Source organism: Cornus florida, unplaced genomic scaffold (genome assembly GCF_030987335.1).
Source record: "Cornus florida cultivar Cherokee Brave unplaced genomic scaffold, ASM3098733v1 CherokeeBrave_3.0.0_Hap2_Chr01, whole genome shotgun sequence".
NCBI classification, from domain to species: Eukaryota; Viridiplantae; Streptophyta; class Magnoliopsida; order Cornales; family Cornaceae; genus Cornus; species Cornus florida.
The window spans coordinates 84,832,512-84,859,472 of record NW_026775571.1 but is presented as its reverse complement, the minus strand read 5'-3'; the positions used below and the strand labels follow the sequence as shown (position 1 = coordinate 84,859,472).

General features: G+C 36.0%; 1 long non-coding RNA gene across 1 annotated transcript; it reads left to right on the top strand.

Annotated features, from left to right (window-relative positions):
* The first annotated feature begins 22,240 nt into the window (after window positions 1-22,240).
* Window positions 22,241-23,875, top strand: LOC132304826 (uncharacterized). Its single transcript, XR_009481610.1, has 2 exons — window positions 22,241-22,513; window positions 23,584-23,875. It is a non-coding gene; the product is annotated as an uncharacterized LOC132304826 (long non-coding RNA).
* The last annotated feature ends 3,086 nt before the right edge of the window (window positions 23,876-26,961 follow it).

Below are 26,961 nucleotides of genomic sequence, written 5' to 3'. Positions count from 1 at the left end.
ACTTTGGAGCTAATTTCTCATTCATCCGGAAACGAATTTCAGAAAGTAAATATACCACATTCATCTCCTTACGGAGAGAAACGCGCTTGTCTAGAGATCCGTAAAAAATTATTAATGGAATCTATTTCAAATCTCATCCAAAGTTTATGTTTTTAATGCCCCCGTTTCCAACAATCCCCCACATGAATGGAAATTTGCATAAAATGTAAAAGATGATCATGCAGACACTAGAGAGAGTATAGTCAAAAAGTTACTGCATCAGGATAGGTGGCTTTTGGCTTTGAACCTTCCCTAGTGTATTGCTATCGGATTTACTGGCTAACCAGTGAACGCGATGTCTTGAACTGTTCAGCCGTTTGTGTAAACCAAGACAATAACAAACACACAGTAGCTTTCCTCACAAAGTTGGTTCTCATTGTTGTGTTCATTTTGGCCCTGAACAAGTCCTGGTATTCAATGAGTGCTCTAGAAAACTTAGCCTTTATAGTTCTCATAGAAGCGGCCCCACTTTACACTCATATAGGTGACTTCTTATTAAGAGTATCCTACCAAACCCCACTTGAATTTTCAAGGTATAAGAGTCATTAAAAGCGTAGTTTATCCTGATCATCGTTGTAGGTAGCACTGTCTCATCATAGAAATGGGTAGAAGATTTATATCTTTCTAGTGCTTCTGGTGAGTCACTCAGAATTTCTGTTGTCCCTTTGAACCTAGATCTTGGGATCTCCAGTCAACTAGGTTGGGTTTCCATTAAGGTGACTCGTTAGCTTTCGGCTTTAAACCCCATTCCCCTCGATGAACTGTACAATTGCTCTCTAGTACAACCTTCAATTTTATATGTGGCCACAAGGTTGCGTTTAGAAATATTACACTCTGCAGAGATTTCTCCAGGTGACAGCAACTGTATACTTTGTGCCCTAAAATTGCTTATTGTTAGCAATATCATTTTCTTTAGTGGCACAGGTGTAGACTTACTTTGAATTGTCCTCTAGGTGAAATCTATTGACTTCCCTATTTGATTTATTCAAAGTTTCTAACTTTGAGTTATATTAAGAACATAGAACTATACCTTTAATATAAAAGACATATCCACTATTGGATTTGAAGTCTTTAATATCCCATATCCAGATTGCATCACTGTTACACCTCTAATTTAGTTAGATACCTCGATCTATGCAATATTAGATTTAGGGTGTATCTCAACTACCCAATTTATTGTTTTTTAGTGATCCGATCCTGGATTGAAAATGTGCAATTAAACACAGTTATTAAGATGCCTTGCAATCTCAACCAATGATATACTTTGGCTAGTATTTATATTTGAGATTTACATCTACAAAAGTTAGCTAGGCTTTTGTTATCATAACTAGTATTATCTCAATCTCACTCTATTGAGAATATACTATATTATCAGATGTTAAATCTTTCATATCAAATATACCAATCAGTATATCATTTATATTTTAAGGCGTAAAATGACTTACGCATCACATTTATGTCATTGTCTCGGTAGTAGCTTTAATCCATTCAAGGACTTATAAGCTTGCACATTTGACTTTTCAACTGGAACAAATAACTCAGCACTTCAACTGAACAAAGAACTCTTCTAGTTGTTCCATAATATTTTCCTTGTAGGAAATAATATGCACTATTGTTATAATAATATAAATGATTTTTGGTTCTATCCTAAAGCTCTTAGGACTTGGAACCCCCCACATTTATAAGTATTTCTGTTAAGATGAGTGACTCGTAACAAATTTCATCTATGGATAATATATCCCCACAACTTTGGGATAATCCTGAAATTTTATCTTTAATGTATTTATTATGATTTTTTAACTATGAAAGTACCATATATAAAATACTTCATCTCATCTACCTTTTCAAGGTTCCATATTCGCTTCTCAACAAGCATATATAACAGTCTCTAGTACATATGTACTCACTTTATCTTTAGCATATTCTTATAATAATTCACCGACAATACCGTGAATTAATGCTAAAGATATTAATTACAATGGGCTCGAATTAATATATTTGATTTTACTTCTTTTATATTTATAAATTGAGTTATTCATATTTAGGTTCATGTTAAGTCAGTCATATTAACATGTTATAACCTTTCATGTGTCACACATCACATAACTCAATCATTTAAGCAAATAATTATCTTATTATTTAAGCTTTGGATACAATCACTACAGAGTGAGCACTCACTTCTCAAGTATTATTACACATTCTTCTCATATCTCACTACTAAATTATGATGAGCACCTACTTTTCAGTTATTACCGCTAGCTTGAAGTTAAGTTTGTTTAGCTAGCAATTCTAGTAGCTCATACCTTTAGTACACACTTATCTAAGTGGTCTATCTTGGTAGTAGAGTAATTTGTTTTGAACAATATTCTTCAAAAACTACTACTTTACAAGTAATATTATTCTCTCCTACATGAGCAACTATGATGAATAGCTCAAATAGCTTATGGCTAAAATAGCTACTCGTCACCCTCGTGTTCTTTTTTTTTTTTTTTCACTACCAAGTTGAGAGCTAGAACCAACTAACAGATTTTCCATCTTCCTCTTAGGTTCTGTGCACCTCATTAATCATTTTAACTTATAGCTAATCTAACTAGTTTGCAACTTAGTAACATTTTAGCTTTCAGCTAAATTGTACATTATAGCTAACTAGCTTGATTTAGCTTGTCTCAGTGTACTTGCTTACTGTATCCATAACATTTTCCATTAAACACTTTAAAGTTGTTGAAAAATCTTATCTTATTCAGCCCATTCACAGCTATACGTGTCTTTAAACACTAGTATAGATCTTTTTCCCTTGACTATCAGGAGAATTGACATAGCTAGACTAGTCAATTTTTGTCTGTTGTATTAAATACACAAACCAGTCATGAACTCATACAAAATTAATAATATCAAACATTAAATCAACTATATTGTAAAATTAAATTACTATGCACATTAAGTAATTCTACTACATAGTTTAATATTATAATCTCAATTAAAAGTAAGCACTTATATAAATAATATTGAACTCAGATAAATAATATTATACCATATGATTAATTATATCACATAACTAATCTAAGAAAAAAGATTTGTGGCTCATTCTCCAATAAACATGCTAGAAAATTAGGACCAAAAGATGTAGACGTTCTAGCCTACAAGAAAATGATATGTACTGATGTTATAACCTACCAAAGGTTTTATGTAACGATCCACTCCACTATATAGTATGATATTGTCCACTTTGGGATCAATCCCGCACGATTTTGTTATTGGGTTTTATCTCAAAAGGCCTCGTACCAATTGGAGATAACACCACTACATAAAATCACTTTACCTTTCCCTTACGTAGGTGGTGTGGGACTGTGCACCTGTAACTTGCTCAATGTGATAACATGTTAGTGCCTCTTGCACCTACCCACGGCACACCCACCCACAAGGTTGCCACATTATAGGTCTCACTTTAACTTTTCATAGGAGTAATATCTGCAACCTTAAATAGACACCCCCACACTTTTAAGAATTTATAGAAAGGTTTTCAACCTTTCCATAATTCATATGATGTCACATTTCTAAGGTTTCATCTTTGCTTCGTGGCAAATACACATAACGGTATCTTGTGCAACCAATGATAAAAGTAACGAAGTACTTTTTCCACCTCTAGTTGGTACATGTTTAAGGTAATGTCATATACTTCATAATATCATATTACAAAATTAAATAATTCAACTAATATTGAATAATTCAATAATTTACTTATATAACATGCTTCAATTTCACATAATATTGAATGCATTAATATTTAACATATTATCATATAATAATGTATATAACATTATTTTATCATATCTCAACTATTAATATAATATCTACTTATTTATATCTTAAATAGAAATATATAATAAAATCTACGCAAGGAATGAATCTGTCTTAAGATTGTTGGAAAAATATATGCTTAATGTGACTTTTAAGATATAACAACCCTTATACTAATATGTCATAAGATAATTAACAATATGCTAATAAATCATTAATTAAATATGCAACTCTATATTTAATTAAATATGCAAAATAAAGCAATAAAATAATAATAATATGCAAGGAATGAACCTGGATCGAGGCTAGTATTGGATACTATGCCCTTAAGACAGATTCGCCCCGCTATGATGCTAACGGACTCAGTGGTGTCTATCTCCCAGGATACAACGGTCTACTTCCACCAGTAGCAGCACTACAAACTCGTGGATACGGCGAACCTCCTCCGTGTAATACTCTCTCTGACTCAAAAATGGATCTATATACTATATAAATGCTGAATTGGGTGTAATCCGAACCAAATGGTTCGGACCAATCTTAATATGTCTCGATGAAATTGGATTAGGGTCAAAGTGGCTCGAATCACTTAACCTATGGTTTGAACCCTCTTGGGTTGGGTTCCAGTCTAGAGAGGGAGATAGAAGAAAATGAAAATAAATGACTTGCAAATGATCCAAAAGGGGGTATTTATAGAAATAGAAATGCCTTTTCGGATAGGGTTCGTCTTTTCATCATTGGACACAACCATTGCAATAGGTTGCAATGGTTCACATGGTGTCTATTCACCATTAGACACATCCATTCCAATAGGTTGTAATGGTTCACATGGTGTCTGTTCACCAATAGACACATCCATTCCAATAGGTTGCAATGGTTCACATGGTGTCTGTTCACCAATAGACACATCCATTCCAATAGGTTACAATGTGCCTTTTCGAGTGGGTGCAACTATGGGTTATGATGGTTCGGAAAAAGGTGTAACCCTCTGGAAAAAACTAAAAGTGGTTTTTTAATTTAAAAGGTGTAACCCTTTAGAAAAAACTAAAATATGGTTTTTTAATTTAAAAGGTGTAACATTTTAGAAAAACTAAAAAGTAGTTTTTTTAATTCAAAAAACCAACCACCCAAAAACCCTACTCATTTGTGAAACCCATTTAAATAAGCCCAGCCCAAAATTAGGCCCAATCCAAAATTCCAAAAAAAGAATAATCTGGACTTTACAATTAGGCCCAAGCCCAAGCCCAAATCCTAAACTCAGCTTATTTAAATTTCAATTTGTTTCAACATTTTTTCCATGTGAGACAAACACTTCCCACATTTTGCAGACCCATTTAGGCTTATCAAAACACCACACTTTGGAGCTAATTTCTCATTCATCCGGAAACGAATTTCAGAAAGTAAATATACCACATTCATCTCCTTACGGAGAGAAACGCGCTTGTCTAGAGATCCGTAAAAAATTATTTACGGAATCTATTTCAAATCTCATCCAAAGTTTATGTTTTTAATGCCCCCGTTTCCAACAGAGATTAACTAAAAATGTGAGTGCAATCATTCAACACAGTACTCCTCCAAAGTATAAGGATCCGGTCGCTCCAACTATCTCATGTGTCATCGTCGACAACAAGATAGAAAGGGCCCTCCTTGACTTAGGAGCTAGTGTAAATTTGATTCCATATTCAGTTTACTTACAGCTTGGGTTGGGAGATCTAAAGCCAACCTCCGTGGTCTTGTAGCTTGCTGATAGATCAGTCAAGCACCCACGAGGCATTCTTGAGGATGTCATTATCAAAGTGGACAAATTCTACTTTCCGGTAGACTTTGTGGTTCTTGACACGAAACTGGTCCATGATCCAACGAAGCATATTCCCGTGATCCTCGGTAGGCCATTTTTAGCTATGGCTAACGCTTCGATTAATTGCCAAACCGGGGTGATGGATATCGCCTTTGGAAATATGCAAGTCAAACTCCATATCTTCCATGTAACTCAACATCCCTCTGATAAGGATGATTATTTCCTTATCGATGTGGTAGATAAAGTGGTCAAAGAATCTCTCCCTTCATTCTAAGCAAAGATCCTTTGGAAACTTGCATATCTCATTTCGACTTCTCAAACTTTGATGTTGACTAATCAATCCAAGAAGTAAACTCCTTGCTTGACATTAATGCTGTCATGGATACTCCTCTTTGGAAAATTCCAAAAAAACCGCTTCCTCAACTTTCTTCTACTCCTCCGGTCCCTTCCTTGGAGTCTCCTCCACAACTTGAAATAAAGCCGCTCCCGGCTCACCTCAAGTATGTGTTTAATGGTGCAAATCAAACTCTTCCAATCATCATTGCTTCTGACCTTGTAAAGGATCAAGAAACTAGCCTTTTAGCGGTGCTATAAGAGCACAAAGAAGCTATTGGCTGGGCAGTGGCTGATTTGAAAGGAATCGACCCTTCTATTTGAATGCATCGCATCCATATAGAGGAGGACGCTAAACCTTCTAGAGAGGTGCAGCACCGGTTGAATCCAAACATAAAGGAAGTGGTCATGAAAGAAGTGATCAAGCTATTGGATGCAATAATCATCTACACTATCTCCGATAGCAAATGGGTGAGTCCCACTCAAGTTATTTCTAAGAAATCCGGCTTCACCGTTGTTGAAAATTCCACTAGAGAGCTCGTGCCACAACGCACCACCACCGGGTGGCGTATGTGCATTGACTACTGGAAACTTAATTCTATTGATCAAATCCTAGAGAGGTTAGCTAGCCAAAGCTTCTATTGTTTCCTTGATGGTTATTCCGGCTATAACCAAGTGGCAATTGATCTGCAAGATCAAGAGAAGACCACATTCACATGCCCTATAGGAACCTTTGTTTATAGATGCATACCTTTTGGGCTATGTAATGCACCGGCCACGTTCCAAAGATGCATGATGTCCATATTTTCGGATATGGTTGAAAAATTCTTAGAGGTATTCATGGACGATTTCTCCGTCTTTGGATCGTCCTTTGACTCGTGTCTCCAAAATCTATCTCTTGTACTTCAAAGGTGCAAGGAAACAAATCTCATTCTAAGTTTGGAGAAAAGTCACTTTATGGTCCAAGAAGGCATTGTTTTAGGACATGTCATTTTAAAAAGGGGAATTGAGGTTGACAAAGCCAAAGTGGAGTTAATCTCTAATCTCTCTCCTCCAAATTCGGTCCGTCAAATCCGTTCCTTCCTTGGACATGCCGATTTCTATCGTCGCTTCATCAAAGATTTTAGCAAAATCTCTTGGCCCTTGTGTAATCTTCTTGCCAATGACGTTCCATTCAATTTTGATGAAGCTTGTATGGAAGCTTTCGTGAAACTACACACACTTCTCTCATCCGCCCCAATCATGAAACCGCCTAATTGGTCTCTTCCATTTGAGATCATGTGTGATGCATCCGATTATGCATTAGGTGCGGTTTTGGGCCAACGTGTGGAAAAACTTCCATACGTCATCTATTATGCTAGCAAGACTCTCTCTGATGCTCAGTTAAATTACACTGCCATTGAAAAAGAATTGCTAGCTGTGGTGTATGCCTTGGATAAATTCCATTCCTATTTTCTTGGATCCAAGGTTATTGTCTTCTCGGATCATGCCGCTCTTAGGCATTTGCTCGCTAAAAAAGAGACTAAACCCCGTCTAATTCGATGGATACTCTTACTTCAAGAGTTTGACATTGAAATCCGGGACAAAAAAAGGGACCGACAATGTTGTCACAGACCATCTCTCTCGTTTACTCATTGAAAAATCTTCTGAATTTGCTGCAGTCCGTGATTTCTTTCCAGATGAGCAACTTTTTCAGATTTCCCATTCCAGTCTCCCTTGGTATGCGGATATTGTCCACTATCTAGCGATAGGCAAAATTCTATCTAATTGGTCCAAATAAGAGAGAGACCGATTCTTCTCCCAAGTTAAGCATTTCTTTTGGGAAGATCCGAAGTTGTTCAAATATTGCCCGGATCAAATCATCCAGAGATGCATTCCCGACAATGAAACCACAAGTGTCCTAAATTTCTGCCACACTCTTGCTTGTGGGGGAAACTTTAGTGCCAAAAAGACCACCGACAAAGTCCTTTAAAGCGGATTTTATTGGCCATCCTTGTTTCGGGATGCATACAATTTCTGTAAATCTTGTGAGCGATGTCAACAGCTCGGATCCATGTCCCGGAGGGATATGATGCCCCTCACTCCCATCTTAATCATAGAAATTTTTGATGTGTGGGGGATCAACTTCATGGGACCATTTCCATCTTCTTATGGCTATGAGTACATCCTTGTAGCGGTGGATTATGTTTTCAAGTGGGTTGAAGCCGAAGCTAACAAAACCAGTGATCATAAAGTAGTGATCAACTTCATTCAGTCCAACATTTTTAGTCATTTTGGTACGCCCCGAGCAATCATTAGTGATGGTGGAACTCATTTCCAAAATCGTTACCTTAAATTCGTCCTCTCTAAGTACTCCGTCCTTCACAAGGTTGCCACATCTTACCATCCTCAAACAAGTGGTCAAGTGGAAGTATCTAATCGGGAGATTAAGCACATCTTGGAAAAAATGGTTCGACCGGACAGCAAAGATTAGTCATTAAGACTAAACGATGTGTTTTGGGCTTACCAGACAGTTTATAAGACACCCATTGGCATGTCGCCATATCGACTTGTCTTTGGCAAAGCGTGTCATCTCCCTGTTGAACTAGAGCACCGTACTTATTGGGCCATAAAGAGGCTCAACTTTGATCTCAAACAAGCCAGCTCTACTCGTAAGTTGCAACTTAATGAACTTGAGGAACTTTGAAATGATGCATATGAAAACGCCAAAATCTATAAGGCAAAGATTAAAGCTTTTCATGACAAGCACATTGTCAAAAAGTCTTTTGGCCCTGGACAAAAATTTTGGCTTTTCAATTCTAGATTGAGACTCTTTCTTGGTAAACTCCGTTCACGGTGGGATGGTCCATATGTCATCACCGCCGTCTTTCCTCATGGTGCAGTAGAACTCCAAGATCCTACCAATGGATCTCTCTTTAAGGTTAATGGCCAACGGCTTAAGCCTTATATCGATGGCATAGTCCCTTTTCGAAAAGTTGAGAAAGTCCTATTGACAGACCCAATCTACAAGGATTAGTGCGCCATGCAACGCCTGGTTCATCTAGCTATCGACAATAAATTTAGCATGCATGATGAAATTCTTCCATTTTCCGAGCTCTTTTCTTCTAAGTGCCTCATTCCACAAATATTTCGGGATTTCGCTAAGTTTAACCAAAATGTGCACCTTTCCTGAATTGACTCATCTTGCATTCCATGGTCCCATTTGGTTTTCTTAGTCGTTTTCAGGTCTCCGTACCACGTCCGGAATTATTCCTGGTCATTTAAGCATTTGGCTCATCTAATCCAAACATTTAAATGCCTTTCGGATTTCATGACTTTCCCTTAGGCAGTTGATGTCAAATCCTGTTCCGGCATTCTTACAAAGCAACTGGAATCCTCCGCAATTCAAAAACCTATATGCAAGTTATTATTCAATCCCATACCGGGCCTTACAAGACAAGCTTAAGCTGCACAAGGCAGCTGCAGAGAGCCTCGCTGTCACCCGCCAAATTGGGCAGTAGCAAACCAGCCTCCGCGGGAGCTCGCCAAGCCGCGCAGGCCCCCGCCATCAGTTCCGCGGGCGCCTGCCACCTTCGCTGGTAAGGTTTTAAATGGGCTTTCAAGCCCATTTTTCCCTCTTTTTATTTTCCCTTCAACCCTTCCTTCTCTCCACTCTCGCTTCAATCCCTTCAATCACCTCTCAATCTCTCTCTCACTTCAATCCCATCAATCTCATCCCTTGCTATCCATCCTCATCATCTTCCATCCCAAAGCTCCAACAAGAGAACTTTTGGTTCATCAACTTAGGGTGTTCGTAGAAATTCCCAAACCAGCTTTCTTCATTTCAATGGCTCCTAGGGTTATTTCCAAGCGTGCTCGTTCATCTAAGGGCCCTTCTAATGCTCCTCCGACCCCAAATTGGGCTGAATGGCCAATTAAAACTGAAGCCAGATTCGACATTGCAAATACTTTCGAGAATAATTTGGAGACCGCATGGTCCGTCCACGAATTAAGGGCCCGTAGCCTCGCCTCTCTTTTCAAACCGCGCGTTCATTCTTACTACCCGCGTGTGGTCCGTCTATTCTACGCCAACATGTTCCACTCATGTGAGGAACCGGACAAACTCAAAACCACCATTGATGGCTATGATTATGAATTCGACCTGGATGACGTTGCTATGGCTATGGATTGCCCCTTGGTTTCACCGGTGAATGAAGCGGGCCTCACCCTTTATGTTGAAGATCCCGATCAACTTACCTTAGCGGACATTGTGGGAGAAATCTGTCATGGTCAATTCACCGGCAACAGAACCACAAGCACCAATAAATCTTTCTTACCATGCCAGCTGTGGTTCCTCGATTTGGTCCTGGCCAAGAACGTCCTACCCGTGCTAGGCCATTCCGAGCGTAAGGGGGATTTTCTGAAAACCCTCTACTATGCTGAAAAGGAATGTTGGTTTTGTGTCCCACAGCTTGTCTGGGACCAATTGCTAAAAATCTATAACGAATTAATCTTGGTTCGGTTGCGCACCACCACCACCTGGGCATTCCCATTCCCATACCTTATTACAAGGTTGCTCAAAAATGCAGGGTTCCGAGCTCCTTGTGGTGAGCAGAAAAAGAAAGATGTGTTGAACTTCAACCTTGAGGTCTAGAAGTCCAACACAGCTCAGCTTTAGACATCCCGTCAGGCCCGCATTGGTGATGAGTTGGATTGGGGTGCTCCAGCCCCCCCTGTGGCTCCTGCCCCTCCTGTTCCTGATGCCCCCGCTTCTCCAGCTGCCTCTTTTGTACCGCCGCCAGATGTCATAACTCACACCAACTATCTCGCCTTAAATGCTCGTCTCGATGCCTTTTCCTTGCGCTTTAACGCCATAGAGGGTGCCATCCAGAAGACTTAGGAGAATCAAGAGATTCTGTAGGCTATGCTCCAGTCATTAATTGACCGTGCACCTGGCCCACCTGGTACTTCCTCCTTTACTCCAATGGTGGAGTGATTTCATGTTTTTCGTCTTATTTCCCTTTTCAGAAGTACTTTTTAGACTTATTTTGGGCCGCATTTGGCATTTGCTTTTCATTTTTTCTTTTGCACATATTAACTGCATTACTTTTGCTACTTTGCATGGATTGTAGTTTTTAGTCGAATAAATTGCAGTTATTTTCATTGAATTTGGATTTATATGATTCTTGCTTTGTATAGATATCTTTTGACAAGTTTTTGAAACCAAGTTTAGGGACATGCTCATGGAATTCACGAGCTGGCCTATATTTGCACCGCCACTCCAATCCTCTCAACTTGGTATTATTGTTCATTTCCCCCTTTATTCATTTTCTTTGCTTGTCCCTTGTCTGCTCATATTGGGGACAATGTGACATTCAAGTTTGGGGTTCATGTGCATGCTATTACATTTTTGGTGCATGAGCATGTTATTGCAGTTTTGATTTTTTTTTTTTTTTTTTTTTTTTTTTTTTTGCTCATTTTTTATGCTCGTAAGTTAACAAAATCATATTGTTTAAAGTAATGATAGTAGAATCATGGAACTTTTTGAAGGTTAAAGCACGCGCTTACTACTTTGTGTATAGAAGCCAAGACAATTTTTTTTTGAAAATAAAGAAACTTTTAAAATAAACATGTTGATTCGTAATCGGTTTGTATAAAAACTTCAATTAAATTTTCGTCGGATTTCATACTCTGTTATGCTTCTCATTGCACATTTGCACACTGAAAACCTAATTGTGAGGCACGTAACCCAAATTGACCCTGATCGGGACTCAGTAATCTGAATTAATGACCCTAATGAATGGATATCCTTGGCATAAGTTAAAAAAAATTAAATAAATAAAATAAAATATCAATGACCAGTTGAAGTTCGTAACCTTTCCAACTCGAGTTATTAAGCCCTAGGAGTGTTTCTACATTTAGCACCCTAAAGCCAACTGGCTTGGGAGTTTTTGGTCTAACACTTGTTACATGGCTTGGTTAGAAAGCTTAAAGAACTTAGACATTGCACGGTTGTTCAAAAATAAATAAAGATGGTTCGTCGAAATTCGTAGCCTTTCCAATTCGAGTTATTAAGCCCTAGGAGTGTCTTTACACTTAGCGCCCTAAAGCCATCTGGCTTGGGAGTTGTTGGCCCAACACTTGCTACATGGGTTAGTTAGAAAGCTTAATGAATTTTCGACATTGCACGACCATAGTAGGTGATCTTTTAAGTTGATCAATAAAATTGTCAATAAGTAACAAAAGTTGTTCAGTTAATAAAGTTATGCCTTGAAGACCTCATTTGGAAGGAGATTTAAGGATGTGAAAATGTGTTCTTGAGAGTAGAAAAAGAGGGTAAAAGCCATATATTAGGAAGCCGGCTCACTTTCACTGAAGTTAGAGTTCATGTTATTCAAGAGATGACAATTGAAGTGTTTATATAGACCTTGATGATTAATGCATTTAAGTTGAACGTGTTTTGCCATTTTGTGTGTTAAGGCTTCATATATGCAAGGTAGTCTGCTTAATGTCTATCTTCAAAAAAATTCTACGTACCAAATCATAGTTGAGCTTCGTCGATATTTTTGTTTCATGATTGATGCATGTGTTAGCATTTCATTGGTCGTCATTTGCATTAAGCTCTTTGTCTTATTTTGCTAAGGGACTAGCAAAATGTAAGTTTGGAGGTGTGATAAGCGCCAAATATTACATATTCAAGCGCCCTTTCTTGCATTAGTTAAGTCCATTATTAGAGGATAATGTACAATTTTAATTCAGTTGTGTATTTCTTTTTAATTTTAGGTATTTTTCCCGAAAATGATCAAAGAAGTGGTTTTGACAACTTTTTGTTGAAATACGTGCGCCATGTCGGGGAGTCATCTTCAGGACCTAACCTCTTCAGTTGCCATTTTTGTGAAGTTCGTGGCTTAGTGTTCATAGTGGAAGCCGCATCAGTGCTCCGGCTCGGAAAGGATTACGAGAAGCCTTGATTTAAAGCTGTAGTGGCAAGCTCTCGTGGGCGCCCGCCGCGCCACCTAGGGCGCCCGCCAATTCCCTCAACTCTCTGCCCCATTTCGCGGAGCCTTGTTGAGCCCCCGCAAAGGCCCCTACGAGCTCCCGCGGGCGCCCGCCAAACAAGCCAGTGCCACCCTCGCAAAGCCAAGCCTCCGCGGGTGCCCGCGGAACTGCAGTAGGCAGTTCAACTGCCCCTGAATTTCAACATTTTGGTCCCCTTATCCTTCTTTTGTGTGGTCTAGCTTCATGTAGAGGGGGGAGCTCGGGATTTTAAGTAAGTGGAGTAGGTTTTGAGTGTATATAGAGGGGAAGATGATTATTTTGAAATGATCTCATTTTTTTTGGTTAAGTTCTAAAGAGAGAAAGTAGTGTTCTTGAGGGGTTTGGAGTTTTAGCTTGTTGGAGGGCGAAAATGGAGTTCTTCTTCATCTCTTCCTCTCCCTTTATTGCTCCCATGAGTAACTAATCCCTATCTAGGGAGGTGATAAAGCCCCATGTTTTAAGCATTGCTATGTTTTGATTTATATTTGAGGTATAATATATATATGTAACTTTTCCATGAACTAGAGCACTTCATATGATGTAATGAATTTCATTATCTACAAATGGTCATTTTGAGTTAAATATCTTGTCTTAGATTGTTTTTCTCTTATGATTATATTGCTATATTTTCATAGTGACAATGGGATGAGTTCATGGAAGTGATTTTATTGGCATGATATTTAGGAATGTTGATAATCTATTGCTTAGGGCTTTCCTTTGATAGATTCTTCTTGATTTCTATTTCATGTGCTTTTATTATGAGAATAGGGGCTTGATAATCTATGGCTTGGTGATCATGTCTAAGGTTGCATCCTAGTTTAGGTGACCAAAACATGTAGTGCCTTGATAGGTTATTCTTATATCTTGTTTTCATATATTTCTTGAAGATAATGTATCAATGTTATGTTGTTGCATTCCATGGTTATATATATATATATATATTTCCCCAAGTAAATCATGTCCTAGCATGCTTATTGATGGGTAGTGGATTCACTTCCCTAGTTCCCTTTTTAATTGTCTTTGCCTCTTTACTTCTTAGCATTAATGTTTTATGCACTTTTCAATTTATAATCTTAGTGGCAATCCAACAAATCCTCTATAACCCCCTTTATCATTCTAAAAATGACTCCAGACACCTAAGTTGCCATAAACCAGCAGTGCTAGTGGTTCGACTTACCCGACCAATGGCCCTATTTTACAGTGATTTGTGTTATTGCAAAAATGGTTGATTTATAATTGTAATCGATCCGTCGATCACTTACTAGAGGGGAACTTTTCCCTCCACACTCACTAACCCCGATTTCTCTATTAATGCCTTCCTCGTCTACATCTGTCACTCTGGATTCCTCTACATCTGTCACTCTAGATTCAAATTGAGCTTTTAGGGCTTCTATTCGCTAGGCCAGAGTTAGTCGTGGTCACTGCTTAGATAAAATAGCATGTTCTTCATACGGGACAGCTGATGAAGGTGTGAGAGTCTTTGGGAAGTATGACTGCACTGAATGTAATCGATCCAACTTCTTCGAGCTCATGTCTTACTGTCAATGTGCAATTGATATGATGTTTCAAAAGATAAAAGTGGAATAATGGTAACAAATTAAATAACCACCATTGATCTTAGAGCAGGAGGACATAGATTTATATATGCAAATGAAGTCAACAGTTGACGTACGCGGAGGGGACGTCAACCGCACAATACAACAAATTAAGAAGCTCCATGCAGAAGGTTGTCAATTTTAACATTATTTTTGTTATTATGAACATTAAATATTTGATTATAATATAGAAAAGTTACAAAATTTATCTTAAATTTATTCAAATTTGAATTATTTTTTACAAAAAAATCTATATCAAGGTGTCCGAATTAAATTTGAGAAAATATTTTTGTTGGGTTTGAGAAAGGGTTATCCCCACTCTGATGCGGTACGCCACGAATTGAATTTTTATTGAGGGAATGGGTTTGGAAAAGGATACTCGGTCCCGAACTGCCCAATGACATCCCTAGCTCCATAGCTGTGATACCCCTCAGATCCGAGACACGGGTTGATCAAGTCCGACCCGAGTCCGAGGGATATCAAATAATTAAAGTATTTTAAATCGAACACGGAATACAAAATTGATTTAAGAAATAAAAATAATAGAAGCTGAAAGGAACTAGAAGTAAATATCTTCCAAATATAATTATAAAAATCCAAGTTTCAAAACCTCTGTAAGTTTACAACTCGGGAATCCATCTATTGGACCCCTTATAAAATTCTCAAATAGGAGTTTAAATCATAGAAATAAATTCTACAGCTAACATAGAGAAGATTCCTACATAGTCGGAGGAATGAATATCTGTATCTGCTCTGCACGTCCAAGCTCTAATCCTGGAACTGACAAACACCTGAAAAATAAAGGAGTGGGTCAGGCCCACATGCAAGTCCTGATCTACTACAATCCAAACAGTAATCCGATACGCAGATACATCCTAGGAAGACTCAACCATATCTAGAGTAGTCCATATATGTATATAGTGCACACTAATAGGACGCTCGCTAGTCCAATAGGTTTGTCTCAGCCTGAATAGAAGGCAACATACAAATACGCACCCTAAGGTGGGCATGAGTACCTAGACCTACCAGGGAACAATACCTATGTCCAGTTATCCATCCCAAGCGATATACGCGCCCTAACCATGGTCCTAAGACTTAAGCTCATACCATGGCACATAAAATAAATATATAAAGTCCGTACTCCTAATACAAAATATCATCTATCTGTATAGTGGTCGGATATTTGTAGCACAAATTCATCCTGAAACCATAGTAGGTCATTCACTTTATTTGATTGACATGACACAAGTAGGTGATGGACTTAACATTTATGGTTAATCCATACCTCAATCCAAATTTGGGTAGGACTTAGTGTTTTGAACTAATCCATTCCAATATAGGTAGGTCTTAGTGCTTTGAGCTAAGCCATCCCTAATATGACACCGTCCCATACCGGTTCATACACATCCATTCAAGTAAGACTTAACCTTTTTATAGTTAATCCAACTCATTCCAGATTAGGTAGAATTTAGTGCTTGAACTAATCCATACCTAGTATGTCACCGTCCCATACCGGTACATACAATCCTCCAATTAACATAGTCGATAAAATAGTAATAGATGCAAACCAACTATACTCCAGAATAAGCATTTATTATAACCTATCAAGTTTAGGATCAAATTATACACAAGTTAAATTAATCCTCATACATAAATATCAGGCATTCACTACGGAGCCAAAAATCTAAATCCAACAATGTAAACTGCTACAATATATTCAAGCATTCACATCCTCCAAAATATGCATAAATATAAATTCATACATATATAACAGTATTAGGTATTCACTACGGAACCAACAATATCATGCTCCAATAATTTAAATGGCTAAAGTCAATTATAGCATTTAAATTCCATATACAATCCATAAACTGATACCATTTAACAGTTATTAAGTGCCAATCTACTCCAAACCAGTCATAGTTGAATTTACAAATAATTCACTATGTTCATAACTTGGTAAAGAAAATATGATTAAACATAATTAATTCATATACCAACAACTTGCTAAGCTCCGGTAATTAAAATTCTTAGCAAAACAGTGCAACACATAGATTTTCCTTGAGCTGTTCATGGCTCCCTTCTTTAATCCATTATCACATTAAGTGTTTACAATATTTATATAAGTCCTTAACATTTAATTACACCTTGCAGTAGCCTTTAAACAGCTTCTGGAAACACTGTACAGCCCTAACCATTCCCAAACACCCAAACCGTAGCCTTCAGGGTGAGAGCAGGCTCTTCCAAAATGCAGAGCCTGCTCTTCTTCAACAAGAGCCGGCTCCAATACCCTAGGAGCCGGCTCCTAGCAAGGTAGAGCCGGCTCCACACCTTTGGGAGCCGGCTCTAAGGGTAGGAGAGGCGGCTCCTCCTCTTTTGGAGCCTGCTCTTCGTTCCTTAGATGCCGTAGTTCGTCTATGCGTCTTCTTCTCCAACTCCGGTGATTAACAGAGCCTCTATGGTGTTTTTACATCCTCGTTCTATGTTCAGACTTAGTCCTAGATAAATGTTAAACCACTGATATCCAATCCTAAGATGTATTGAAACACCACCTCTTAAAGTAACAGCTACAGAATTTCAGTTAGAAAATTTAAGAGACTCTAAACAGATTTATTCAATGATAATAACTACTGCTTTTAACACTTTATTTAGAGTTCAATCATCAATTACATAATCATGGTCTCAATTTAATCAATAACGACACAAAACACCGAGAAGAAACATATAACAGAAATCTCAAGACTTATTGCAAACACTCGTTTCAACGAGACAGTATAGTTTATACATGCATACAAGACTTGATATATTTTTCGTTTAATCCATTTTTAATCTTTAGTTTAAATCCTAGAATCTAACTAGGCATGCACAGAACACAAACTAAAGGGAAAGAGTAAGAACAAGACTTGCCTTTGAGTTTCAGACTTTGAAACTCTAAACCACCGTCTCTGAGGTTTTCCGACCACCTTCTAAATTGTCGTTCTACTCCTCTGCTACTCTTGGTTAAACCCAGAAGAAAACCCTTGTTCCCTTCTTCTTGAACTTCTCTGTAGATCATACAAGTTTTCTCTGTTTCTCTGTCTCTCACTCTCTGTATCTAGGTACATGAACAGAGTTGTACGTACTTCCCAAAACCCTAAACCCACATTATGATATATTTATAGGCCCAAAACAAGAACCCTAATCCGTGTAAAAATTAGAGACTAAGCCCTAATTCCAACCTTAATCGGCCCATGAAACTACCTAAGTTGAAACAGACGGCGGCTATGATAAAACCTAAACCCTACGTTACGATAACTCAATTATAAACAATTAAATAATTACCATTTAATACAATAATTAACCAATTAACATAAAACGCAAATAATCAAATAACTCACGAAATAACAATTAAATAACAATTAATTTAATTTAAAGAAAAATACAATTTAAACAATTAATTAAATTCCAGGACCGTCCCTTTTAAAATTAGGGGTATTACAATAGCTTAAGGTCATTAGCGCTCGTAGTCAACAATTCTGCTTTTAGATCTTGAGATTTTGCTAAATTATTCCAAACTTCTTTAAAAACTGCTAATGTACATTGTTTAAGTACGATATTGCCTTAATTTTAATAAACAAATTTGCTTACCTCAGTAACCTCACTTCTGTTGTTATAATCAACTAATCATCATAAAACTGCTAACTTAGACCTCTGCATATGTTATCAAAAAAATACAAAATTACATGTTGCATATAATGGTTCAAATAATTTGCCAACCCAGCATGTGTAATTTCATCATTCATTACATCATCAACTTGGGTTTCATGTATGTGTGATCAACAAGTATTCGTGATCAGCAAGCTGTGGTAACCATCCATGCGTGATCAGTAAGCCTTAGTTGATTTTTTAGCTATAAATAGCTTTTTCTCTACCTGGTTTATGTCATCCCAGATCATCAATGAGCATTTTGTAATATCAGTTATAGAGTAAGAGTTTGTGGGTGTATTTAGGTTTTAGGTGTGAGCCATTTTGCCTTGTATCTCTTTATTTCCATAGTGAAATATTATTTAGTCTTCTCCCCGTGAACGTAGGCATAGCCGAACCACGTATATCCTTATCTCGTTTATGTGTGTGCCATTTTATTTTTCTTGTCATTAATTTTATCTTTGTTCTCATAAACTCCTATTCGATCCTTATTTCACAGATACGGTATCAGAGCTCGGGTTCGTGTCGTACGGTACATTTCACCGAGAAATATTTTAGGGAGTTTTTTGAGATGTCGACCAGATACAAGATTGAGAAATTTGATGGTAAGATTAGTTTCAGTCTTTGGCACATTAAGATATAGGCCCTGCTGACTCAGTAAGGTCTAAAAAAGGTGTTGTTCGGGAAGGATAATTTGCCAACAACTATGTCCAATGAAAACAAGGATGAGGTCGATGAAAAAGCACGCAATGCGATTCTTTTGAATCTAGCTGATGAGGTGTTGCGTAAAGTTATTGATGAAGACACGGCGGTAAAGTTATGGATAAAATTAGAGAGTCTGTATATGACGAAGTCTCTTACCAACAGATTCTAACTAAAACAGAGACTCTACACCTTTCGTATGAAGGAAGGTATGTCTCTTAAGGGGCATATTGATAATTCAATTCTATTATTATGGATTTGAAACATACTGATATTAAAATTGATGACGAGGATCAAGCCATTATTTTGTTGTGTTCTTTGCCTTCTTCCTATGAGCATTTTGTTGCCACATTGCTTTATGGAAAAGACACTATTAGTATAGAGGATATTAAATCCTCATTGAACTCTCAGGAGTTAAGGAAAAAGGTGTCTGGGAATATTGGAGATGAAAAAGCTGAAGGCCTATTTGTAAGAGGCAAAAGTGAGACAAAGAGTTCTGCTAGTAGGGGCAAATCTAGATCTCATAAAAATGTGGAATGTTAATAGTGTCACGAGATAGGGCACATCATCAAGCACTATCCCAAACTAAAGGTAAAGAATGGGAATGGCAAAGAGAAGGTTCAAGAAGTAGCTTTTGTGTCAACTGCTACAACGAGTGATTCAGAAAGTAACGAATATGTTCTCATGACAACCTTGTGTTTAGGTATGTCATTTAATGATAGTTGGATTCTTGATTCTGGTTGTTCCATTCATATGTGTCCCAGTAGGGATTCTTTCTCTTCCTATAAAGAGGTAAAATATGGTTCGATTTTGACGGCGGACAGGAAAACTTTCAAAATTTTGGGAATTGGAACGGTCAAAATCAAGATGTACAATGGGTTGGTGAGAACATTGTCAGATGTGCGACATGTACTGGATCTGAAAATGAATCTTATTTCAGTAGGTGTGCTAGACTCCAAAGGTTACAAGGTTGTAACAGAAGGTGGAGCAATGATGGTCGTAATGGATTCTCTTGTGGTGCTACAAGGCACCAAGGTGAAAATTTTGTATCTTCTCCAAGGGAATACAATAACAGGTGGAGCATCTATAGGGTCTTCTACAACTAGTAGAAATCTGTGTTCGGGTCTTGGCAAAAGAAGAGTTAGAAAGAGGAGTTACGATCCTAGTTCTTAAAAGGGTTATGAGGGGACTACACAACGTGGTGGGAGAATGAAATCCGTTTTCAGATGATAACCGAAATTGCAGCAGTCCTTACAGGGAGGCAGACCTATGAAGATAGGTATGATATTGATTTGCAATAATCTTGGTGGCAATGAGATAGTCCATTCGAGTGCCATTAAAATGTGTGGGAGGCAAGTAGTTGATCACAATAGAGCTGTGAGGAAAAGTCAAGTACGTCCTGTTCTCCACAAAGGTGAGAAAATGATTTTTCATTACCAGCAAGTGGTTTGTGGGCGGTTGGAGGAGGTTGCTAAAGAAGATGTCAAACTTGGAATTTTTTAGGTTGCTTTTGGTAAGCATTAAGAGTTTGACTCAAATACTGGAGTTATGCTTGTGGCTGCGCAAGACATGCATGGGTTGAAGAATGAGAACCCGAGGGTTGAGTTTAAAGATGACTCAAACTTAACTAAAATTCTTAATTAATTTGTTTTGTGGAGAAGATAGATTGTTTAGGAGAGATACAGTAGCTCATTTGACTTTTCGCCAAAGTGAAGATTTATTGCATATAGTGGCTCAAATAATTTGCCAACTCAACAAGTGTAATTTCATCATCCATTACATCATCAACTTGGGCTTTAACTATGTGTGATCAACAAGTATTCATGATCAACAAGCTGTGGTGCCAGCAATCCATGCGTAATCAGCAAGCATTGGTTGATTTCTTGGCTATAAATAGCTTTTCTCCACTTGGTTTATGGCATCCCAGATCATCAATGAGCCTTTTGTAATATCAGTTATAGAGCGAGATTTGGATTTTTGGTGTGAACTACTTTGTCCTCTATGTCTTTATTTTCATAGTGAAATACTCCCTTCGTCCCATTTTAGATGTGAGTCACGGTTCCCAAACGCGACATCTAAAGTGGGACGGAGGGCGTATTGTTCTGTCTTCTTCCTATGAATGTAGGCATAGCCGAACCACGTATATTCTTGTCTCATTTGTGTGTACCATTTTATTTTTCTTGTCATTAATTTTCTTTATTCTCATAAACTTATATTCGATCCTTATTTCATAAAATTACAATTTTACCCCTTTAACCCAAATGATCCACAAGTGGAGCACTGATTCAATCTCTCACCTATGAAACCAATTTACTGAGAATATCCCTTTTATATTGTGATGAGTTCGACAACTGTCAATATCGGGGGTCTCTGAAAATTCACTCCAAAGGATCAATCACACACAGTTATCAGTTATCATGCTAGAAACATGTAACGTATTTTTTTTTATTATTAGTGCCATATGCTTTATTTTACTATTACGTCTCCTAGTCTTTTGCATAATGCCTTTATGTTTATATTGTTTTATCTTAATATTATGCATATATACGAGGACATTGTAACTCAGCAATAGGCAATAGCTATGAGAGACGAGATTGTTTGCTTCTCGAGAAAATTGGATAATCATATATATATATATATATATATATATACGACTTCTTGTTTTTGTATCTTTAGTTTTGAGAAAATAGGAAACAAAGTTCAAGCATTTGTAATATTTCTGCTTTACATATATATATAAGTATTAGCAAAATAATAATTATTATTTTTTTAATTGGTACTTAATTGTATTTTTTGAAAGGTAATAATTTGATATAGCTAGTTCATTGATCCGTTAGTGATAATTCTACAATTAAATAACTATAGGAAAAGAGAGTAGAATTAACACTGCAGCAGGGACATTTGGATCTTTTTACTGATATATATATATATATATATATATATATATATATATATATATATTCCAAGGAAGTTGACCATATTATATAACTTTATAAGTAAGGTTCAATGTATAAACTTGCTTCAAAAGTTTTAGGGTAAATTATATCTAGACCCCCAAAGGTTAGGTTATTTTACACTCAGATGAAGATTTTGATTTTAACTTTCACTTACATCCCAAGTTGCTTTGTAGAATTCTGACCCATGTGAATTGACCATTTTATCCTTAATTTTTTAATACAATTTAATACAAAAAAAATTCTGCAACTCTAAAAGACAAAACTACCCCTCTCATTATATACACGCTAAATAACACACACCAAACAAACACCCAACACACCTCTCTGCATCTCTCTCTCCGAGCCAAATACAGACCTAGCCACCGACCGACGCACAAAGAAGCGAAAAGAAGCAACTGGACCAGGAAGATCAAAGACTTTTCTCTCTCTGTCTCTCTCTCATCGGAATACACCTCTCATTCTCTCTCTCACTGGAGTTCTTGGATGTTGACCTTGTAGCAGATTGGGCAAATAGTCTTCGCCACAAATGGAGATGGATTGGAGATGTATTCTGCTACTGATTATTGAATAGATCTCAGAAGCTAGTTCTGAAGGTCCGATCTCCATATTCATTTTCATTCTTGATATGTTAGTCTTCTCTTTCTATGAACTCATATTAATATTTTTTTTCCTTTTTTTTTTTTGCTCAATTTTTTGTATCCTTCTCTTCCGATATCACAATTTGATTTGAAAATTTTTGTTTAAATTTTTGGTATTCTCTGCTTATCTTCCGATATCACAATCTGATTCAATTTGTTTTTAATTGTTGAACATTGGTCAACAATTTTCTGATATATTGCGTGTGTATACTTATATATATATATATATATATATGTACTTGCTTCATCTACAGGTTATAGTGTTTGATTGCTGAATAGTTTCTTTATAGTCTTTATCTTCCTAATTTGAATAATTGGTTGTTTATAACACCAATATATCTTTTCTGTTTCACTTTTAGAGTTTGATGTTTTAGGGAAATTTCTCTTTTTATTTATTCCAATCATTTTTTAATAACTTCAGATTAAATATAACATTAGGACCGATGCCTTGGTAAGTGTCTAATGATTAATTACTAGAAATCGTGATAGTGCCCTTTTGATTTTTGTCCATACAATTGACCATATGAATAATATGGTGTACTAACCATTTTTATATAATAAAGCATAGCAACTTTGGTCAATATAATGGCTGAGGAAAATGAAAACAAAATAAACTTTTGCAATTTTTTTATGCCATTAAAGTATCAATTTTCTAAATACTTCTACAGTGTAAATATAAATTAATCTTTAATTTAATATAAAATATAAAGATTAATGAAGTGTTTTGAAAATATTTTGTGAGTGTGCGTAAATTTATATATATTTTTTGTATTATAGGATTGCAATTCGTCTTTTTTTTTTTTTCGTTTCTATCAATTTGAGTGTCTGCATTTCATATGTTATTTTGCGTGTTCATATTTTGGTTCAAGTATTTTTGCATACTGTACCCAACTTTTGGAAAAAGTTCTGTGAGTCTGCATTTCATTTCTAATTCCAATGAGGCTTTTTTTTTTTTTTTTTTTTTTGAAAGATATTATCTGACATTTTTGTTGTGTGTTATTCCAATTTGAAATGGCATATGACAGATTGCATGATATCATTGTTCACTTGAGGGACACATACATGTAATAGGGAATGTTCATCTAGACAGTTCAGTTATGTCATGCTGTATAATAATGTTATTGTATTGCTGAAAAATGATGTTCAGAAAGGTGCGGCATTGAATTTTTTCTTTAAATTTCCTGGAACTGATCAGAAAGGTGCGACATTGACTTTAAGTTGGGAATGTATTGATATATTTTGAGACTTTAAGTTGGAATTATTTATGTATTTTGAGCCTTAAAGTTGGGAATGTATTGATATATTTTGAGATTTTAAGTTGCTGTAATAGGTTTTCAAAATTGGATTACAGATATAGCACATATTTTAGCTTATCAATTGCTGTAACAGGTATTAAAAACTTGCAATCCTCTAATAGGTTTTAAAAATTGGACTGTAACAGGTTATGATTTTGGAGGTTTAAAAAAAAAATTACAATTGTTTTACTTGTTTTCAATTTAAATTAAAATTTGTTGGTCAATTGTATTACAGGATTGTAACTAGGTGTCGTTTCAAAAAAAAAAAAAAAGAAAAAAAAAAAAGAGGATTGTGCAAGATACAAGAATGCTAATATGATTATAACAGCTGTTTTACATTCTAATATGCAACCAATTAAGAAAGAAATAAAATATGCAAGCAATTAAGAAAGAGTATTATAATAGCTAACGTTATTGTCAGGAAAAAAAGTAAAAAGAATAGCAAAAGGCAACAGTTATATGTAGCAAATAGCTGTGGCTTGTAAGGTCATTGGGCGTATTTTAGTCATGAAAAATTTGAGAGGTATTTTAGTCATGAAAATTTTGAAATATATTTTTTTTAAGTCAACAAATCGTCAAAAGGGTAGAATAGTCATTTTATACCTAAAAAGTATTTCACTTACATCCCAAATTAATATTTGGGGTGTAAGTGAAATACAAAATCACTCTTTCAAATATAAGTGGAAATTAAAGTGATCAAAATCTTCATCTAGGTGAAAAATGACCTAATCTCAAGGGGTCTAGGTATAATTTATCCAAAGTTTTATCCGAGGATTATGTAGTCAAACGTTGTTTAAATACGAAATTTAATTCAACCTCTCGGACACCATGCCTGTAGCTTTTTTTATTTTGACCTAAATTCGACCACTCGAATCAAGGTTCACATATATTTTTAAGGGATTTTTACATATAAATGGAGTTAGGGAGCTATATTTACTCATGGATGAAGTCAAAGTCTTATATTTTCACAAAAATGAGTTTGACCTAAATGATGACATGGCACATGAAATTTTAGTGTTTAAAATTTTTTTTGCCTAAAATGTCCTTCTTCCTATTCCAATGCATTTACCTTATTACCCTTGTTTAGAAAACATGGTACCTGGAGGCCAAAAAGTGATACCTTCAGTTCAGAAACGTGGTACCTTCGTAAAAGGGACTTATTTTTGTAATTGAAAATAGCATTAAACCCCACACCGCTAATTAAGTTGCACATTACATCCATAAACAACTCCATTAGCGTCATGAATAACACAAAATATTCTCCAAACTAGCTAAGCGAGTATTTAGAAAACATAGTACCTGGAGGCCAAAAAGTGGTACCTTCAGTTCAAAAACGTGGTACCTTTAGAACAAAAGTAGTATCTTCGTAAAAGGAACTTATTTTTGCAATTGAAAATGGTATTAAACCCCACACCACTAATTAAGTTGCACATTAGATCCATAAACGGCTCCATTAGTACCATAAATAACACAAATATTTCTTAATTATCATATACTACATCTAAATAGTTGGTATGGTAGTTTTTTTTTTTTTTTTTTTTGCACTATTTTAATCGGCAAGGCTATTTAGGACTTTTGAATAACTATTTTAATAATGCAATTGTTAAAAAAATTATGGTATCCAAAGATCATGTTTGATATGGATCTCAGTCATAATTAAATCTTTAGAATTTTTCAATGATAATAGGGAGACAATTTGGTCTCTAGACCTCTTATACATGAAGACCATTTAGAATTTTGATATAGATCTGGGTCCTAATTAATTGTAGGATGCTACTTATATATATTAATTGTATAATAAGAGTAGAATGATTATCATGAATTCAAACATACATCTTATACATTATAACTTAAAGAGATTAATGTGTTATTGAGATTTTGGAATGCCCCAGTCTAGAATTATATTTTTCTTTACATACAATTATAATTATACTGATGTGTTATTGAAATTTTGGAATGCCCTAGTCTAGAAATTCTGGAATGCCTCATCTTATGCATTTAATTATATTTTTTCATTTTGTTTAAGAGTTTGAAAATTTGTCCACGTTTTCAGTTCCTCTCCTTCACTTTTTCCGTTTCGCTTACTTCTTTAAGGTTAGTTAATTTTTTTGTTAATGTGATACAATTAAATGTAGTAACCTTTTTTTTTTTTTTTTTTGATAGTATGATTGGAGGATCGATTCTTGCCATCAAGACTTTGTATGGATGAGTGGGGGCTAATATTACAATCAAGACTTTGTATGGACGAGTAGGGGCTAATAAATGTTCAAACTTAATAATTGTGTTCTTGTTTTGCAAAAGATGATTGCTTCCTTTTGAATTTAGTGATTTAGTTTTTTATTTTTTGTTGACTTTATTAGATTGGATGGATCATAACTTTTTTGACATTCGTAGTGACTTAAAGTATTTTGTAGACATGGTACTTTACTTGATGGTTTTGATTTAATGAAAAGTAATGGATTTTAGTTGTTCTATTTAATAAATACATGCATGTTAGGCTCTTCTATTTAATAAGAAGGTTTATAAATTTTTCAACGGCAGTTTATAGATCTAATGTGCAATTTAATTAACGGTGTGGGGTTTAATACCATCTTCAATTGCAAAAAATAAGTTCCTTTTACGAAGGTACCACTTTTGTTCTAAAGGTATCATGTTTTTGAATTGAAGGTATCACTTTTTGGCATTCAGGTATCATGTTTTCTAAACACTCGCTTAGCTAGCTTGAAGAATATTTCGTGTTATTTATGGCGCTAATGGAGCTGTTTATGGTTGTAATGTACAACTTAATTAGCGGTGTGGGGTTTAATATCATTTTCAATTGCAAAAACAATTCCCTTTTACGAAGGTACCACTTTTGTTCTAAAGGTACCACTTTTTGGCATCCAAGTACCATGTTTTCTAAATAAGGGTGATAAGGTAAATGCATTGGAATAGGGAGAAGGGCATTTTAGGTTACAAAAATTTTAAACAGTAAAACTTCATGTGCCATGTCATCATTTAGGTCAAATTTATTTTTGTGAAAACATAAGATTCCATCCATGAGTATGTAAAAATTCCTATTTTTAATACAAAGTTCTGACAACCTTCTGCGATACTCTAAGTAAACTG